We start from the raw sequence: 18,006 nt of genomic DNA, 5'->3' as shown, positions 1-18,006 counted from the left end.
CATAAACAGCATCTGTCAACCTCCCACTTCTCTCCCTGCTTCTGCACCTCTCCCACCTCATCCTCCTCATCTGCCTCCCCCTGCCCCTTATCCACTTCCTCCAATTACACCACTTTTTATTCCACCTGAGACTACCCATCTAACTCTTCTTGTTTCCGCTCCTTCTGTATCTTAGTTTCCACCTCTTGTGTTCCACCCCATGCAGTCCCTCAACTTCTGCCATCACCTGATCCATCTCCTGCCTCCAGTGTGTTGTAAGTAAAGGGATAACAAAACAATAATAGACCGATTCACAAACGGGCATACAGAGGGTCATTTTATTACATGTTTCTTTTTTTTTTTTTTTAAATGGAGAGGGGGAAGTTAGAAAGTACCACACAAGCTTCATAAAGAGTTTTCAGACCAGTTTACTTACTTTCTGTGCTTTCCTTCTTGGGGTTGAATGAAGAAAGAGTTCAAAAGTAAGCAATCAGAAGGAGATATGCAAAATGTTTCTAGAAGGTGGGTCAGGCTTTAAGGAACTTCACAAAGGAAGCACAAGACAACATAAAATGACACTAACATGGAAAAAAAATCACTAAACGTAATCCCAATTTCTGCACTTGAAGGTGCCCTCCTCTCTCCACTGTATGGATCAACCCTGTCCCTCTCTCTTAAAGTAAAGCACCACCTACAGAAAGCCAGGAAGGGAGCTGCACCTTTTACAACCCCCACTGAATCTCTGGAGAAAATCCAGTGCTCTGATTGGTCTGCACAATCTTTGCTCAATGGTCCATGGTACTGATAGCACTTTTGGTTTAAATTGTGGTCTATTGGCAAGCACATTGAGGTCTTGAAGGAACTCTAAATAAGGTGTGTTTTTTCTTTGAAGTTACAGGTTCAGAATACAAAGAACACTGTATAGTATTTACTGTATTTCAGTAAAAACATCTGACACTTAATGATGCTGTGTATCAATCAAACACATCCAATTCTTATAAATTATTTGTATGAAGTCTGCTGTGTTCTTCATTTAATTAAAATGCTAAAATATATACTGTGTTAATTAATCCGCAATACACATGATAACATCTGTCTATTATCAATAGGAAAAAAAAACTGGAAAAAAGTTAAAAAGAGTGAAGAGATTAAGGGTTTGTAGACGTGTGTCAATGGGATATGGAGAGTAGTGATTGAATGCTCTATTAATATGGAGAGCACACATGTAAATTCAAGTGAACCACATGAATAAAAACCTGACACATAATAACATCAAAATAGGATTGGGTTTAATGACAGTCCTGTCCTTCCAAAGCAGGGATTCTTTTGTAGCACCAAATTGTTTCAGTTCTTCTCTTTTATGTTCTCATTTACATTTTGCCAACACTCATTTACACCTTTAAGAAATGTCACAACAGCGCTGAAATATTTAAGGGTAATCTTGCATATGGACTGAGACATGTGTTGGCTCTTGAAAAAGCCAGCGCTATTAAGTTTGGACAGAGCCTTGATTCACCCAAATTCCACTGCATTCATGATTCACCGGTAAACAAATTTGTGTAGACAATTTTGCAGTCTTCATAAGGAATGTGTTTATATTGTTTGCAGTTCGAAAATATTCAGTGATATAAAAATAATATAGTTGAGAATAACTTTTCTTAAGTACATTTCTGTTGCCCGTGCTCTGAACAAGAGTAGGTATGACTTACAAACCATAAAAATAGATGTCAGGAAATCTTTCTGTCAGATCTACCCATTGCATTAGACGGGGTGAATGCCTTTCCATCTAAAATTGCCAATCAGAAGATCGGTAGACTACTATTTGCTGATGACCTCGTCCTTCTGGACCAAATCCCTATTGGACTCCAGCAAACTCTGAATGCATTGCTGGAGTACGTAAGGTGAATGGCTTAGAAATCAACCCAAAGAAAACTAAGATAATGTAATTCAACAATAGTCATAAGAAAGGCGGTTCTGGCCACAAATGTTTTTTGGAAGGGAATCCTCTAATAAAATCCCAGTCACTGACATATTTGGGTGCTCTTGTTACCAACAGGACAATGGTCCTAGGTGTTAGAAGATCTCCATGATGTCATCTCAAGCTACAGTGCTTCATAGGAGATTTGGGTAATGTTTGTTAGATCCAGCTATTACTTTTTTGAGGCCAAGGTGACTGTGGTCTTGATCTTTGGCGCGGAGAGGTTTCTTTTTACATTTCACAAGATTTAGTCAGCATTAGAAGGATCATTTTGGAGAAAGCTCCTAAAATTGTCTAATTTGGCAGTAACCTCTGTTATTAGTTACGAGCTAGGCCTTATTTCACTGTATCTGAAAACGGTCTGGAAGTCGCTATCCTTATTTCGGAAAATGCCTGCCTAATGGTGCCCAAAGCAACTTCATTTGAAATCCTTGGGCAGGAGTTGGGTAGGAGGGCATTCTGGGTCAATGGGATGTACCTTGTAGAGCTTTGCAGGAGTCATTTGACTTCAGCATTGAGACATTACTGACCAATCCAGATAAAGTCAAAAGGAAAATTTGGGAGCAAGATTAGATAAAAACCCTTGAGGATAGAGACACCCATCGGTGGCACCGATAACACTGGTTACCCCTGGGTCTGGTGCACAAATCAAGTAATAAAACAAACAAACAAACAATCGGAATTGAATAAGGAAAATAAGGCATATGGCATAAGGCCACACTATCTAAAACATTTCCCGTCCCCATGGTATAGAACTCAGTTCATGAGATTGAGATTTAATCTGCTCCCAACTAAAGAAACAGGAAGCTAGATGGCATTTCAAATGTGGACAAATGTATATTCTGTAACTCTGAAACCCAAGTGGAAACTGTGGGCATGTTCTGATATGCTGTAAGGGGGTGACAGGACTTAGAACAAAATTCCTGGGTCATATTATTAAAAAAAAAACAATGTGAGGATGTGGTTAGCTTTTGGTCGCGCCTTACGGGTGACGAAGACTTTACTATGGTTTTTGATGCAATAGATTTTTTGAAAGAGGTGTTTCATTGTAAAATAGGGAAGGCTGTAGATTGTGGAATATTTGGGAAGGACTGATGTTGTTAAGCTTTATTAGAATTGATAAAAGTTTGTAATAAACTATGTATTAAATTTAAAAAAAAGTCAGGAAATTAAATTCATAGAAGCGTGGTTGGGTGGGTGATGCGCCACCTGCTTGGACAGACATGGAATGTGTACTGTTTTGGCTTGATTTTTGAAACACTGTTGTTTGCAACACTATTTGAACCTACAATTCTGTCAAGGACTGTCATTGTTCGGGACAGCCCATGGAAGCCAGAATAATGCAAAGTTTCATCTTATTAACCCTATCAAACACTGATTTAACATCCAGGAAAGCTATGTACAGTTTTTCTCTTTTAAGAAAAATATGATTGGAAACTACAAGGTATAAATTAAGTGCTTGCTCAATGGCTCCTAAACTTTCCCTAAATCTCAGCAAAACCCAGTCTTGCAATCTAGCCAGAATTGCCCTGCCAAATACCTTAAATGATGAATCCTCAGATTTGGTTAGCCATTTGACCTTATTCTTTGCAAAGAATGATGTTACGAATACCCTTGAATCTGTTTTTTTCTCCCCCTCATACTGATTTGGGGAGTCCAACTGTGTCACTTAATAAGAGTCCTGGCCCAGATAGGAACTCCGTAGATCTCTTCCGGGTTCAAGAAGAATTCTGGCCCAGCCTATTGACCATTGGTTTTAATTAAATGTTTAGTACTGGAATCTATCCTGATTCCTGGAAACAAGCCACCAAAGGCCCACTTTTCAAGAAAGGGCAACACATTCACCAACTTCTTATCACCATATCTCTTTGTTTTATGTTATTGCCGTTTTTATGGCTTTTCGTTTTGATGTACGTTTTATGGAATTATTTATACTTTTCAAAATAAACTTTTATGATGATGATGATGATGATGACAAAATCTACAATAGTAAAACTAGGGCAACAACACATCACAGGAAATAAAACCAATTATTCCCAAAGATTCTTTTTTCATTAAAGTTCCTTCAATGACCCCTCAGACCAAAGACTAAATCGAATATGTTAAAAACACCTGCACGGTAAAATAAGCATCACAATTCCTACTTGTACACTCTCCAATAACAATCAAAACATGTCAGCATCACTTAACGTCCTCATCGTTTTACACACCATAAAAAGGCATTACATATTTCAGTCCTCCTGGCTTGCTCATGGTCCTTCATCAGGGGTTGCAGAGGGATCAAATCGTGTGTTGTACTCTGAGTATACTTTACATTTTCAACATCAACAACACACGTAAAATGATAAAAAAAGATCCCCAGTAATCTAATGCCATACACATCGGATGTTTAATTATCCCTAGTTGAATAGTATTGCACAATCATATCCTGCACACATGGCATGATTGCCGATCTAATCACAGCATTCTTTGTCAGTAATTCATTGCTCATTGTACACCTTTACTTTGTGCAAAATTATCATAATATTCTATATCACTAATTCATTGCAATTTACCCACTTTTATTTACATTGTGTTTATTTGTTGGCCATCTTCAAAATCATCATTAAGCACAATCATATTACACATTGCCCATCTCTCATGCATTAGATATATATGAATTCATAGTCTTCTTCAGGTATTTGAACCACCACTGAATTCTACTCTTTTAAACGGTCTCAGATGTTAACTCAACCCTGAGCCACACAAAGGTTCTCATCATACGTTTGGCCGTACAGGAAAAGTAGCAGTAATTCTGCTACTGCCACTTTTCCTACACCGGCAAACTACAAGTTTGGTGGTGGGGTTGACTGATTTACCTCCAGCCAACAGCTGAAGGTAAATGGGCCCCCCACTGGCAAAAAACAGCCAGCATTAATGACACCAATAATACCAATTCCAGTAATACTGGCAATTCCCTCCATTGATTCCTATTGGACTCCATGTAATGGGGAATGACCGCCCTTGCCAGCACCTGTAATGAAATGTATTTTAAGAAGCATAAACAACAAAACATGGTCTAATAACAAATGAGCATTGCAAAACGAAACAGTAGAGGTCGCTTCCAGACAAGAAAACTATTAACATGGAGAGGATCCAGGTCTGAACAACACTAAGGGCCTGATTCACAGAAGCCTTTCATAATGGCACAGTCCCATTGGAAAATGCTCTGTGAACCAGGCACTAATAGTCCTAGGATCCAAGGACACAAAGGAGCCACAATTAGAAGCCAGGGTGCTCATCTCCAAAGTCCAAACTCGCAATTCAAACATGCATGCTACTCCACCTTAAATGCAGCCAGTTGCTTTTCTCCAACCTCAAACGTAGAACTCCATTCAAGTGGAATCTCACAAGGGGCCATTTTGGAATGGATTCGACTTGCTGTCTTGTGCAAGGTAAAACCCAATGCTTCATCACCAATGCACACTGTATTGTTTAATGCTTATTTTGATTTTGTGTGAGACATCCAATAATACCGTTGTGGCTGAATATAAGCGACTGGCTGCATAGAAGTAGTAGTAGAATTTATGATGAGCTCTGCCATGGGGGTCTGGTAACAATGCCGAAAGAACTACTGGCTAATTAGCTTGATGACACAGCAGAATGTGAGAATGTGAGGAACACCGTTTTCGATCAAATTTCCATTATTGATTTTTTTCCAACTCAAGCTGATATGAGTTCCGAGTTCTGTATTTGGAAGCGTTTGGTTCTTGCCTGGAGTTAGGATGTTACAGTTTAAACGTGATGAAGTGAGTATCATATGATGCTGATATTTTTATTTTCCCTTACATATATAAAGACAACTAGAGGATCATTGGACATCTAAAGGCTCGTTTGGTGTTCAAATCTTTTAGCTGTGTCATAGATGAAGTGATTGAGAATGATTGTGGGACTAGCTGCGATTTGGAGACGGGCGGCAGACGGATGAACTGCTAACGCAAAAAGAAGGTGTTTTTGACATTCTGCTCTGTGATCAAGCTAATGAGCCAGTATTTCTTTCCGGCATTGTTACCAGACCCCCATGGCAGACCTCATCGTGTCTTTGACTACTGCTTCTACGCAGCCAGTTGCCTATATTCAGCCACAATGGTATTATTGGATGTCTCACACAAAATCAAAATAAGCATTAAACAATACAGTGTGCGTTGGCGAGGAAGCATTAAGTTTTACCTTGCAGAAGACAGCAAGTCGAATCCATTCCAAAATGGCCCCTTGTGAGATTCCACTTGAATGGAGTACTACGTCTGAAGTTAGAGACAAGCAACTGGCTGCGTAGAAGCAGGACTAGCATGGCTGCTTGAACTGCGAGTGTGGACTTTGGCGCCCAGCACCCTGGGCTGATAATTGTGACTCCTTTGTGTCCTTGGACTTTTAGTGTCGTTTAGAACTCGATCGTCTCCATGTTAATAATTATCTTGTGCCGAAGCGACCTCATTGTTTCGTCTTGCAATGCTCATTTGTTATTGGACCGTCATGTTTTGTTCTTTATGATTCATCAGCTGCGCTGCCCTGGCTGCACTTACTCAGAGTCGGCCATACTTCTCTGATGGCACTTACGCCTTTCCTCTCCTTTGCACTTCCCCCTCTCCTGCCCCCTGCACTTCTAGTGTTGCACTTGCACGATCCGAATGACACGTGGCCTAGTAGTACGATCGTTTGTCTTGTTCTCCCTTGCCGCCTTATCACGTCTAGAAACACTTGTGTACAGGCGCGTTATAAATACATTATTATATCATATTTCTTTTCAGTTTTGTTTCTTTTTGGCTGTTGTATTCCTGTTTATTGCCTTATTAACATGCCAATATTGTGTACAATCTCATACATTTTTGTAAAGCACTTTGGCTCAGGGCAATATAGAAGTCAAATAAAACAATACAGCCATATCATATACTGATATTTCTGAGGAGAAACCAGCGGTTCTGGAAAGTATGCTTAATTGAAAGAGCCAAACAACTCAGTTTTCATATTGTTAATTGAAGTGCAGGGTGCATTCAGAGTGGGGCAGAGGGGCTGGGCTGCTGCGGGTGTTGGTAGGGGGTATACTTGTAGTGACCCTTACAGTTCTACGCTGAAATATTGGATCGTTGAAGTGGCCCGAATGTCTAGTGGAAGGCTTTCTTCTTGTGAAGAGAAGGCCGGTTTTGTAGTTTATATTTTACGCCATTTTTAGGTATTTACTTCATGCATTGATTTAAATATCCCGCATTCAGTATACCAATAATGTTTAGTAGTAGAAACATGCAGTAAGAAAAACACTGCATTTTTTAAATCAATATAGCACTCCTTCTCAGACCCCCTTTGTTGCATATTACTCCTGCATTGATAATAATGACAGCACAAATACAAGAAACGGAATGCAAATACATAATGTAAAAAAAAAAGAAAACAAACTTGACCGGATCACCTACTTACACTGACCTGAGAACATTCGAGAACATATTAACAGAGGGACACTCATTATTTTGCTTCAAGTATCCCTTTATTACAGCATATCACAGTTCTACATTTTTAAAACAACATGATCTGTCTTATGCTAGAACGTTTTGAAAAAGTGCTGCCTTGATAAACGCATGAACTGTTTTACGCTACTATCTGTTTGTAGAACTAACTCACTTTTTAAATTCTAAATGGCACTTCAAGATTCCTCCTTAAAAAAAAAAAAAAAAAGCGAGGTGCGTGCATCAGCAGCCTATCGAATGAAGATAAAAAGCAGAAGTACATCAGGCGGCAAGATGGCTATCTGCAACTCGATTGATGTGGCTTCCGCCTTTATTTGCACGCTAGCATGCATCATTATGCCTTGACTTTCATTTCTCCCTCATCAGTCTGTCAGCAAAATGCCATTTTCTTTCATTATCTCTGTCTCATATGTAGTACACTAGTCTGTTTTGATCATTGCTTTTTTGGTTACAATGTGAAACACATTTAAAGCAGCCAAAGCAGACGCTAGTGTACGTTTTTGGGCGCCATTTGATAAATCCACGGGAAAGATTGCAAAGAAAAATATGGACGGTCTCAAATTTGAAATATTTTAAAAAAGTGTGGAGGGGTGGTGGATGCGAAGGGGCTGTCGTGTCCTGGCAAGGACACAGTTATCAGAGTCACAGGGCTCCGTCACGTGAAGCACATGGACAAATTAGCATGCCCTAGGCACGCGCATGCACAGTAGGGATTCAGCGCAATGGTTCAGTTTGCTACAAAGGAGAATAACGGAAGGTTTAGCTAACAGAGGCTCCTTTCCTTATTGTAGGCCTGGCCCTTCCTGTGTGTGTGTACGGCTGCATTCTCCCTGCACACATTCCATTATTGAGGAATAACTTTAAACAACCCAGAAAACTAGAGAATGGCGACAAGGATGGGATCTTATCTCTAAAAAAGAAGGCCCCCATAGTGACACATGCTGTAAAGTAGTTGCAAAGTGCTGCCAAAGTCACCCAATCTCTGGGATGTGAAGATGCATGTAGGGCAGCAGCCTTTCTCTGGCCTGGACCGTTTGATATGGGGAAGCGAACAAGCCCTGGGGCCACGATGGGAGAGATGGATCCAGAGGTTTGAAAACTATTTGCATGCCCACGATGAAACTGCGCCTGACAAGTTTGCTAGGTGTCTGCTGGTGAATCTAGTAGGAGATGAGGTAGAGGATCTCATACCTACTTTCCTGCCAGAGGACATCAAGACATATGAAGGCCTTGAAGAAGTGCTACATCATCATGAGAGGCACACGTTCAATGTGGCATGCCAGATGGTGGGTGAATCGATGGATGCCTTTGCAACCCGCCTTTGTAAACTGGTGGCACACTGTGAATTCCACAAATTCACGAATGAGGAGGCCATTAGATTGAGGATTATAGGTGGAAGTCTGTCATCATCATTCAGAAAGCACTCCTCTGTGACCCACTTCCTCTAGCCACCATACTACAAATGGCTAGGATGAAGTCTCAAGCAGACACTCAAGCCTCACATATTGAAACCACCAAGACCCCTGGAAAGGAACAAATATATCAGGTCTCATCATCAACTTGAGGTAGGCTTACAAGCGGAAATGTATCCAGAGGCTACTCTTCATCAGGGAGATACACTAGATGTGGCCTCCCATTCCCTCATCAGAAAGGTGTGAAATGTTCTGCCTATGGACCTGTGCCAAGTGTGGCAGAGAGAATCACTTGGCGGTTGTCTGCAACTTTCCACTGGACGGTCACAGGGATACAACTCCACACTCTAAAAACCAGAGCCAAGCATGCACAGCACTGCCCAACGAGAGATGCCGACACAAGCAGGGACCTTGTAAGACATGTCACGTAAGTGACAGAAAGATCTCCATCACACTCGCCTTCTAAGGAGATCACCCAACGTGATTACGCCTACATGATGAACAGAGTGACAACGTCATCTGAAGGCGACATCACCCTACTAGTAGACAATCACTAAGCCAAGTTCCTCATTGACACGGGTGCCACCCTAAACATCATGTGTGTATCAGAATATAGCAAAATGACAGCTCCCCCTCAATTAAGGCCGTGTGACCTTAAAGTCTTTCAGTGGGCCAGTGGGCAGCGAGAGGACTGGTGCGTAATCATAGGAAGTTCTTCACAACAATCCGCTACTAGAAAAACTGTGCATGTACTGCAAGGGGAAGTCCCCGGGGACAACCTACTAGGCCACCCCCCTACCCTTGAGCTGGAGATCTCAGCTGTGACTTATTTATTTATTTATTTATTTATTTATTTATTTAATATTTATAAAGTGCCACAGCCCACAGGCATCGTTCCAGAATGACCATAGAGGGAAGAATATTCTCGGTGCATGAGGTAGGTCGCATGGTGTTCAACATGGCTTTCATATCCAAGTTTGTAACTGTAGAGAATACACATTTATCCTGTTCTGGTAATTTGAATCAATTTGTCAGGTGTCCTGAAGTCGCATCTGAATGGGATAATGTATGACTAATCTTTTCCCTTGCTTTGTGAATTTTCTCTTCAAATGCGTTTTGTACTTCCACACAGTCTGCAACTCTGGGGTGGACCATAATAGCCGGGGCTTTTGGCTTCTCGAGAGATTTCAAGATTTCAAAGAGTTTCCCGGTGGAGCTTTGTACCGTGTTGATTTGATCATTATAAAAATATTTGTACGCATTTAAGATGTTCAATTTGTATGTTTTTCTGCTACCTTCCAGTTGGTTTTATTTTCCACTGAGGCACATTTTAGCCAAATGTCTTCCAGCTTCCTTTTTTTGGTCTTAAGGAGTTAAAGTGCTGGTGTGAACCATTTTTGGAGCCTATACCATGCAACATGGACTGTCAGTCACACAAGCTTTCCCAACTCTGTTCGAGGGCATTGGATGCCTTACAGGAGACCCCCTGATGCTTCACATCGATTAATCCATAAATGCCCACGGCTCAACACCCACAGAGAATACTATTTCATCTGCACCTGGTTGTGGAAAAAGAGATACAGTGATTGCTGAGGGAAGGCATAATAGAGCTCGCTGATGGTCCAAAACCCTGGGTGTCCCTCATACTGGCTGTACCCAAAAGACAAGTAGAGACACCATGTGTTTCCCAGGACTAGATCAGATGTTGGAACGCACAATCAGTGCTGTCACTTGTGTCAGTGTACATCTAGGCCTAATAACCCGGAACACTTAAAGATGTCTGACATGCCGGAGCTCACTTGGATTCACATGGCGATTGACTTTTTCAGCCTCTTTGGGAGAGCAAGTACTGGCTAGTCATCATGGATGAATATTCGCAATTTCCTCTAGTACACATCATACCATCTACGTCTGCCAGCACCGATAGCATCTTCTCCACATGGGGCATTCCAGAAGTCCTCAAGTCGCACAGCAGTCTGCCATTCTGCAGACTGGAATTCACACAATTCATGCAATACATGGGTAGATACCACAGAAAGATAACTCCCCCATGGCCAAAGGCAAACGGAATGGTGGAGTGATTCAGGGACATCTTGAAGAGGGTCCTCCAACAGAATGAGCTACGGTCGCTGTCTCTCAACCAGTCCGTGTGTAATATGCTGAGGGATTACAGGAACTCCCCACATGGCACGACTGGAAAGTGTCCCTCAGAATTGATATTTGGCAGATGGATAAGGAACCCACTTCCTCACCTGGCAAGTGACTCAAGTGAGGATTCGAAACAAGTACAAGTGATGGATGCACGCAAGAAACAGGACATGGAGACATATGCTGACAGCAGGAGACTAGCCAAGAGCTCTGGCCTGCACATAGGAGACAATGCGCATATATGCAGATGGCAGGACATGAAGCCAGACTCGAGGTTCGATCCAGACTATCTGAAGGTGTCTCATGTGAATGGAAAAATGTTAACTGCTCGAAGGGGGGAGATGTCGTTTCCTGCAAGGACACAGTTAACAGAGCCACGGAGCTCCGTCACGTGAAGCCTATGGACAAATTAGAATGTGCTACGCACGCACATGCACAGTAGGGATACCGCACAGCGATTCAGTTCGCTGCGAAGGAGAATAAAGCAAGGTTTACCTACCAGGGGCTACATATTGTAGGCCTTGGCCTGCCTGTGTGTGTGTATGGCTGCATTCCCCCTGCACACATTCTTTCAGTAGAGAATAACTGTAAAAGGGCTCAGAAAACTAGACAGGCGCAAAAGTTACATGGGGTCCCAAAAGGTATGTTTGTTAGTTAATTTTTCATGGACACAAGTTTTGCATTGTATGCAGCCCACTAGACAGATTTCCTTCAAATATTTGCGAGGTGTGGCTCTCTCGTCCTAAAAGTGTACTTTGCAAATGTCATGTAAGTACATCCAGCAGTTTATTTTCAAAGTAACCACAAGTAGGCGAAAATGAATTAATGTTATCTGGATTCAGTCTGCAAACGTACTTCTTTGTCACTGGACTATTTCAGAGACTTGGAATGGGTAGTTGGAAAACATCTAATCTGATTGGTTGGGGGCATGTAAAAACTGTTCAAACAGTTCCTATGCCGATTTGCCAACCTTTGCAAAGCCTGCAATTTATTTTACATAACCTTATCAAATGGAAATATTCCAGCGGTATGCACCACCCCCTACCTTATGTAAGTGAAGGAGGATCATGGAAGTGTGTTATATGCTGCCAAAAGAGCAGGCATAATGCTGTCTTTTAACATGTGGTCCCAGAACCCGGATTTCAAAAATCAAGTCACTGAAATTGTCTGTGCTAGAATACCTTTTAAAAAATAAATATTCCAACACTTTGGGCCACCACGATCATAGGCAAGGTGAGCCGTGGACACAAAAGGGGAGTAGTATGTCCCCAGACAACAGAAAAACATAAAAAAAAATTGAGGGATCCTGGACCTAAAGCTGGATCCATGAACTTGAATTCACAGCAAATTCTTTTAAAAAAGGGACTATTTAAGTCACCCTTGTAAACCCTAATGCTAGGTAAGGTGGGGGAGAAAGGGTCAGGAAAAAAGCCATACTTCAGGCAACCTCGTAACTTTGGCTATGGCCAGTGGCTTTTGGCCTACAGACCTGAAATAGGGGTAAAGTGGCCATTGGACCAGGCCGCAGAGATGGCACAGTGGCCACTTTGCTTTGGTTTTGGATTCATAACTGTTGTATAATGGCATCTGTGGCCAAGCCCAGTTATCTGTGTGTGATTTGGCTGGGCCTGTGGCATTGTCATTGGAAAAGTGGTCAAGGAGAATGATTGGTGCTAAAGTAAATTAGCCAATAGTCCTGGCCACTTTGGGTGTCTTGATGGGGACTGGGGGATGGCCACAGGCTAGGTACAGTGGCTGCTGTGGGTTGTTTGGTGGAAGATGTGGCATGGCCAAAGGATATTCCTCATGCAAAGGTGCCACTGGCCTTTGGTGCAGGTCATGGCAGTGACTCACAGGCCCACAATTGTGGTGAGTGACGTAAAGGCCAGGAAAAGTTGCAGATATATGAACTATCTTCATAAACATCAAACTTCAGTGAACAACATTGATAAGATGGCCTAATACAAGAATGAAATATGGGTGAACAATCTTTTTTAAAGTGATATTACATTTGAGTTATTCTGATATAAACCTATGAAATATGATTGAAGACAGTGCTAAAGGGATGTTATGCTTGCTGCACAAAAATCATAAAAAAGCAGTCATGGTTTCTCCAGTGTCAGCATTATTTGGCCGGTTATTGGGCAACATGTCTGCTATTGCAATTACATGGCCCTCAGGCAAGGCCTAGTGGCCACATTGGATCGGTTGGTGGGGACAGATCCACTGTTGTAGACCATGCTTCACGTCAAGTGGCCACTGGACATGTCCAAAAGCCCACAGGCCAACAATGGGGATATGTGTCTAATTTGAGTGAATGTAGATATAACAGAAAGTACATGTTTAAAATTAAAAGGCAAATGATGATATCTGGAGAAATTGGTGACCAGCACAGAACAGGTTTACCATAGACATATATCAAGCAGAAATACAAGTCTCTAAATTCCAATCAATAAGTAGTTGTTCTTAAATACAACCATATGGCATATTTCAGTTGGACAATAGGCATGCACCAACCTTTGGATAAATAACCATATAACAGTTTGGCAAAGTGCAACCTTAAATCACCTGGACCAGGTAATATCAATTAGGAACAATTTTAAAATTGAACATGTGTACACACATTTGGATTCTAATTACTAAACAGAACTTTTAAGGCACATCACAACATATGTATGATATTCTTAGATGTCTGTGTTTTTCCAGTGTATACTCATCGGTAATGTTATATGTGAGGTCATCAGTTAAGTCATCATTACATAATTTATGATGTTATTTGTGACCCTGTGCATAGCGCCATGAACAGTGAAGCAGGGTGGCCATATTATGGCAAATGCTTGGTTGATTTATGTTTTGTTTCAATTGTAACATTCCTTTCACACCGTTTTTTCATTAATAGCCACAGGTTTGTATTTGGACAGCTTATCGTATCTCTCCAGGACTGAAATCTCTGCACTGGCTCCCAGTGGCTGTGAAGATTAAGTTCAAAACCCTCTGCATTGTCCACAAGGCCTTCTGGGCCTTGGGACGCAATACCCTCAACTCTCTCTTCCCAAATTTCTTCCTTCTCGAGCTCTTTGCTCATCCTCCTCCAACTCCCTCAGGGTCAGTCGCTTCTCCAAGCAACGAGTTGGTGGTAGATTTCTCTCTTTGGCAGGGGCCTCCCTCTGGAACAGCCTTCCCGCCTCCCTGAAACTTGAGGAGAACCATCTCCGGTTCCGGAAGCACCTCAAAACCTTCCTCTTTGCTTCTGCCTTCTCTCCCCCTCTCCCCTTTTGAATTCCTGGCTGAAACTGCACTGGTTACCTGGCCACCCTTTCTGATCCCGGGCACAGGCCCCGCCAATTGCACACCTGCACTGCCTCTGTGGCAACCCCCGTACCTGGGGACTGTTATTCTGTATCCCTACAGTCCCCCTTCAGCACTTATGTCTGCTCTTACCTTGCACTTGCCACCATCCGGCCGTTTTATTATCCTATTATTCTACTATCCCATGTACTGCATTTCCTCTCCTCCTTTCCCCCATACACTTTTCCCTTTCCCCCTTCCAATGCAGTTGCGTGATCTGAATGACCCTGGCCTAGTAAGATCGCTGTCTGTCGTTCCCCTTTTTCCCTTCCCTTGCCTCGTCGCGCCTCAAAACACTTGCGTATAGGCACATTATAAATGCCATATCATATCTTATGAATTATATATTGTTTTGGAGTGGACAGGAATCTCTGACCTTCTAAACTTCATGTTGTCATGGAACAAAATTCCCTGTTGGGATCTGGAAGTGTGGGTACCCTGGGGCATGGGGTCCCCAAGCTAGCAGATGCTGGCTCCCGAGGAGGTACATGTGGGTTCTCGTGAGACCCACACTGAAGTGCCCTCTGCATAGCAGAGAACTGTCATATGATCCTCTGATAGAGACCATTCCACATAAGAGAGCACTATCCTTAATTGGTCAGGCCACTATGGGAAGTTTAAAAAATAATACTACAATTGCCAGAATTTCCCACTAGGTCAAAGCCAAAACCGGGACAAGATTCTAGTAAGTCAAATACAGATACCTGAGAGGGACTACACAAGGGAACAATGAGCACAGCCTCGGAAAATCAATACAACACCATGAATCGTCCATAGAGCAGAAGTTGGAAGACTAAATATCGCACAATCACCCTAGTTTGCTAAAAGAATAACCAGACCAGAAAACCATACTCCAGAGTATAGGGATCAGAGAACTGAAGGTGTGAGGACAACCCACAGCAATACATTTTGACCATCAGGGAAGACATGAAGATATTACATCGAAAACCCCCACTATACCTTCCTGTAAATAAAGGGGAGACAAACATATTACAGCCTCTCCCTCTCCTCCAGAGGAACTTATAATATTCAGATTAACCTGCTGCACAAATGAAACGTCCAAGACCTATTTCAGGGGAGCAACACCTTCCAAAATGAGGCATGGAGTGAGAGCTGCAGCCAGTCATTGTAATAGCAAGCCCGAGTTAGGGGTTATGACATAACGAAATGGCCCATATCCCAAATAATCTGGTGACTAACTGGAAAGCAGATCGGATTGTGTTTGGAAAGAGGTGGTCAGAAGGGGACATGATTTGAGTAAGCAGGGCTCTATATCACCGAGTGAGCAGGGAATTATATCTCTGAGTGGGCTGAACATTACACCATTGAGAGAGTTTAAGGAAGGGGTTGCCGAAGAAATGCTGGAGGAAATGAATGGGGATTTCTTGGGGGATGTTGTAAGGGAGTAAACAGAAGCTGGATAATTATTGAAGGAGGCTGGTGAAGTTAAGAAGGAGGGTGAAAGGTTGTTAGATGAGTTGGGTGAGTGTTGATGGAGTAGGTTGGTAAGGTTGTTGGCCGAGGGTGATGAGACAGAGGAGGAAGGTGGCAAAGGTATGGCAGAGTTAGTGGATCAGGTGCAGAAGGAGTTGAAGTCAAACAAACCAAAGTTGGGGTCATTATCCAAGAGGAGGTGGGGAGTGCAATGAATCGGCAGCACAGCAATGGGAGGTGGAAGGTGAGGAAGCTAAGAAGGAAGTGGAATTGGGAAGAAGAGAGTTTGAGAGGGTAACAAAGAAGTACTTAGGCAGGGTCAACAGATAAAAAGGAAGTTGAAGAAGGACATGGAGAAATCTGACAAGGAAGGTGAAACATGGGAGGAAGAGGGAGGTAAACAAGGTAAAAAGAGGGTAAAAAGAGAATTTAAGAACAGAAATGTTAGGAAGACAAGATTGTATTAAGGGTGAGATCCTGATCGGAAAGAGTTGTAACCATGCTAGAAGTAGGTATGAGTTTGCAAAATGGTGGGGATTAGTGGCTATGACCCAGTTAATTAGGGAAAAGCATTGAGGTAGGCCTGGTAGCCAACCATTGCACTCTGATGAATGAGAGAACTCTCTTGCTAAGACCTCTGTCAACCATTTCATACAAGGAAGGACTCTTGAAAGGGGTCAAAAAGTGCCAACTGAAGAGAACTGAAGCATTTGAAAGACAGTCACTTAAGGGATTTAGGACATCCCTAATGCTTCACCTAGCCTGCTGTTGATCAAAGAATTATAGATATATAACTATAGCTATAGTTATAGAGGGAACATTCAATTATCCTGGAATCCATCCGGTGAACACCTTCTGTAGGAGAAACTATCTGGAATTGTATATTGAGAACAGCTTATTTACTTTGGTGTAGGAACCTGGTGGACATTGAAGTATATCTTTATCTAACCCATTTTATAATTTTTTTGCAATGCGTAATTTTTACATAATAAAACACTTTAAATGAGAAACCTGGTATGTGAGTTAGTGAAGTCAAGCCAACATATCTTTATCAGGATTTCTTAATCCCATTTGACCTAGCATAAAATTATGTCAAACATCCCTAACATTCATCTCTTCTGAAAAATCCTAAAACCAGATAAAATCACTAATTACAATGTTTCCTTGAAACATCCCCATAAATGAGGGCTTATCTTGCATACTCGCAAAGGTTAAAAATACAATTCTTGTTGCTACAATTCATTATTAAAGATAATGGAGAAAATTACGAATATGGTGGAAAAATGGCAGAAATTATCAGTATTATGTGTCAGTATTATCGTTACCGGCGGGGTGATCACCAGAATTACCGGCATATTAAGAGTCCACCGACACACGCACACACCCCTGCCAGAAAAGGTAATGCTAACATGCCGTTATTCCCATTGATGACAGCAATTCGCCCCTATCATCTCCTCCTTCGGGATCTCTCACCATGTTTACGCTGATGACACCCAACTATATCTCTCCTTTTCTTCCTTTACCTCTGACCTACATCTAAAGCTCTCTTCTTGTCTTACCGCCATTAAAAACTGGATGTCATCTCACTTTCTTTCTCTTAACACTGAAAAAACTGAAGTATTATTCTTTCCCTCTAACACACTTCCTTCCCCCACTCCCCCTCCTTCCATTAATTTTCACCCTTCTAACCTTCCTATTTCCACCCATGCTCGTAATCTAGGCATTTACTTCGATCCTTCCCTCTCTTTTTCACATCATATCTCCCTTACCTCTCGTGCATGTCGCTACTACCTCTTTAATATCTGCAAAGTCCGTTCCTCTATCACCTTTTATGCTACCAAACTTTTAATCTCCTCCTTCATTTTCTCTCACCTCTTCTATTGTTCTCTTCCTTGGTCTCCCTGCCTTCCACCTTGCCCCCCTCAAATCCCTCTACCACTCTGCAAACTGTGCCCTCTGCCTTCTCTTTCCCTTCGACTCCATCTCTAACTCACCATCTAATCTAGGCTGGCTTCCTTTCCACTCCCAATTTAAATTTCACTTCTGTTGTCTTGTCTTTAAATCTCTCCATGACCTTGCCCCTCCATATCTCTCCTCTTTTCTCTCACTCCACACTCCCTCCGCTCCGCTGATCTCTTCTTACTTTCTGGTCCCCCACTCTGTTGTGCCTCTTCTAATTTCTGCTCCTTTCAACTCATTGCCCCTTTAC

Source organism: Ambystoma mexicanum, chromosome 4q, assembly GCF_040938575.1.
Source record: "Ambystoma mexicanum isolate Mex_15411 chromosome 4q, UKY_AmexF1_1, whole genome shotgun sequence".
In the NCBI taxonomy this organism is placed as follows: domain Eukaryota; kingdom Metazoa; phylum Chordata; class Amphibia; order Caudata; family Ambystomatidae; genus Ambystoma; species Ambystoma mexicanum.
The sequence above is the reverse complement of the archived record's forward strand: the minus strand, read 5'-3'. Positions refer to the sequence as shown.